General features: G+C 39.5%; 1 pseudogene; it reads left to right on the top strand.

Moving 5' to 3' along the window:
- The first annotated feature begins 1,264 nt into the window (after positions 1-1,264).
- LOC112392585 (protein tyrosine phosphatase type IVA 2 pseudogene) lies at positions 1,265-1,717 on the top strand (annotated as a pseudogene).
- The last annotated feature ends 1,674 nt before the right edge of the window (positions 1,718-3,391 follow it).

The raw sequence follows: 3,391 nt of genomic DNA, 5'->3' as shown, positions 1-3,391 counted from the left end.
AAAAAAAAACAAAACATTTGTTATCTCACAGTTTCTGTAGGTCAAAAGTCTGGACTGTGCTTAGCTGGGCCTCTGCTCAGGATCTGACAAGACAGCAAACAAGGTGTCAGCCAGAGCAACGGTCACATCTGAGGCTTGGGATCCTCTTCCAAGCCATGTGGTCATTGGCAGAATTCAGTGTTGAATAAGTCACTGTGACTTACTCTTCAAATCCAGTAGCAGAGAGTATTTCTGACTTCTAGACTCTTTTTTAAAGAGCTCATCTGAAGTTCATGCTCACTCAGAATTCTGAATGACTCAAAGTCAACTAATTAGAGGAATCATAATCACATCAGCAAAAATCCCTTCACTTTTGTACTACGATTTAATTTGCTCATGGGGGAGATACCCTCATACTCAGAAGTTCCATCTAGCCTTAAGGAGAAGGAACTATACAGGACATGCCCTTCAGTGAGTAGGAGTCTTAGGGGACATCCTAGAATTCTACCTAGCATATGGAGAAAAGTCATATTACTTTAATAATTCAGCAGCAGAATTTTAGAGCAATAATTTAGCATTAAATTATGCCATATTCCTGCACGCCAAGGCTGGAGGGGGGGAGGTGGGGCGTCGCTGCAACCGCTCCCGCCGCCGCTGGACTTCAATGCCCAGTCCCCAGCTCGCCAGCGTTTTTCGTTGGAATATACGTTGCACATTTATGGCGATTCTGAGTGTGAGGGCAGACTTCTGCCAGGCTCAGCACAGCATTTCCGCTGACAAGTGAGCTTGGAGGTTCTATGTGCCATAATTAACATTGCCTTGAACACTCTGGACACTGAGACTGGCCTCAGAAATTGTTGGCTTTTTTTTTTATTGCAAGCATATACCTTTTAATGACTCCAGTAAAATTAAGCATCAAGTAAACAAAAGTGGAAAGCGACCTACTCTTTTAACTTGTCTCACTAGTGCCTAAATGTAGTAAAGGCTGCTTAAGTTTCGTATGTAGTTGGATTTTTTTGGAGTCCGAAGGTATCCATCAGCAGACATTGAGGCCCAAATTGAATTTGGATTCAAGTGGATTCTAAATACTTCTGCTTATCTTGAAGGGAGAAGCTTCTTAAAGAATAAACAAGTTGAGTAGAGAAAACACTGATCGATAATAGGCATTTTAGTGGTCTTTTTAATGTTTTCTGCTGTGAAACATTTCAAGATTTGTTGCTTTTTTTTTCATTTTCCCCATCACACTCACACACGCATGCTCACACTTTTTGTCATAATAAACCGTCCAGCCCCTGTGGAGATCTCCTATGACAACATGCGTTTTCTGATAACCCACAACCCTACCAATGCTACCCTCAACAAGTTCACAGAGGAACTTAAGAAGTATGGTGTGACAACTTTGGTTCAAGTTTGTGATGCTACATATGATAAAGCACCAGTTGAAAAAGAAGGAATCCACGTTCTAGATTGGCCTTTTGATGATGGAGCGCCACCCCCTAATCAGATAGTTGACGATTGGCTAAACCTACTAAAAACCAAATTTCATGAAGAGCCAGGTTGTTGTGTTGCAGTGCAGTGTGTTGCAGGACTGGGAAGGGCACCTGTGCTGGTCGCACTTGCTTTGATTGAATGTGGAATGAAGTACGAAGATGCAATTCAGTTTGTAAGACAAAAAAGAAGGGGAGCATTCAGTTCCAAACAGCTGCTTTACCTGGAGGAATACCGACCTAAGGTGTGATTATGCTTCAGAGATATCCATGGGCATTGCTGCGTTCAGCAGAAAGAAATGTATAAGAAGGCTGACTTGATAGTGGCATTTAGAGGGAACTCTTGGTACCTGGAAATGTGAATCTGGAATCCTAACTGTGTCATCAAAGTAGTGATGGATTCAGTACTCTTCAACCATTCTCCTAATGATTGGAAAAAAAGAAACAAAAAAATCCCTCTATAACGTGAATAAAATGTTTAAGAAAAAAAAAGTATGCCATATTCCTTTGCTCTAAAACTGTTGTATTAATTTTTTACCAATTTATTCCATTCTTCAATTTCAACAAAGTCTCTTTCTTCTTCTCCTCCAACACTCTCTCCCCTCTCACCCAAGAACTTGGCATCACTTATTTTCTCTTGCTGTGATCCTGGGCTGCTGAGAAGATCACCTGCGAGGGCAGAACATTGGTACCTGCATGGTCTGCCACCATGCCTCTGCCCTCATTAGTAAATGCAGTTGTGCAGATTAAAGAAATAAATCATTCTAGTGACTACTCCATGTCAGAAGTACCTTTACTTACATGAAATTAGAACATTAACGTGGGATTCTTGAAAATAAGCCTCATTCCACTTAGAATTGTCCTCCACACCAGCCTGCAAACGTAATTTGGTATTTTTCATTTTCTTCTTTTAAGAGATGTCCTTTTCAGAACTGAATAAAATTGGGACGGCTGACATTTGAGGGTATACTGCCCAAGTCTTCTCCATTCTGATGTATTTCACATATCACCTTCAAATTATTACTTCCAAATCATAGCCCAGATCTCCTCTGACCAAAAGTATCCAATAATCCATCTAACCTACTCCAGTCCGGACATCTATGGCATCTACAAAATGCACAAAGTGAACTTCCTGAGGAGAAAGACCCTGCTGCCTGGATTTTTAAAAATATCCACAGATTTTAGCACAACACAAAGAGTAAAGTGCTTGATATATATTCACTGAATAGAATCGAAGGATTCTCTTCAACTTGGCACTCAAGGCTCTCCATACATAAACTCACACACATATTTTCCAAAACTTTTCAGCTCCTGATCTTCAATTCCTCCATGTCTCAGTCAGGCAGAATGTCACTACTCCCTTCATTCCTATAGGGTAATTACTACTGACTTATCCCTAAAAGGTCCATCTCGGTGCAGTGCCACTTGATCTGTGGAATCTTTGGCGATTCAACTCACCCCCCATCTCACCAGTTGGGAGTGATACTCCCACCTTTCAACATTCATATTACTTTTTCTGCATCTCGATTATGGGTCTTTGGTGTTCTACCAACTATCGTAGTTACTTATGTTGACATTTCTGAAACTAGATTTTAAGATTCTTGGGAGAGATATTTGTACCTTCCACAAAGTTTGACACACACAATAGACACTAAATAAATACTTCTCTAAAGAATCAAAAAGTTCTTATCAGCATTACAAAAGTTAACTTAAAGTTCAGTCAATAATAATTTTATCTTGATGCTTTCGTAACTTTAATTACTTTTTTTAAAAAAAGTTACAAACTGTTAATTCTCTCTTCTTATTACCAAAACCCCTTTTAGAGAGATTAATATTTGGTGACCAATAATGTTTTGCATTTTATCAATGTAATTTTGATTTCCACTTATGCTTATCCTACTGTTCTAGCTAATCGATAGCATAAA

The sequence above is a fragment of the Neophocaena asiaeorientalis genome, unplaced genomic scaffold (assembly GCF_003031525.2).
Source record: "Neophocaena asiaeorientalis asiaeorientalis breed wild unplaced genomic scaffold, Neophocaena_asiaeorientalis_V1.1 scaffold184, whole genome shotgun sequence".
Lineage (NCBI taxonomy): Eukaryota > Metazoa > Chordata > Mammalia > Artiodactyla > Phocoenidae > Neophocaena > Neophocaena asiaeorientalis.
This window is presented reverse-complemented; position numbering and strand designations above follow the sequence as displayed.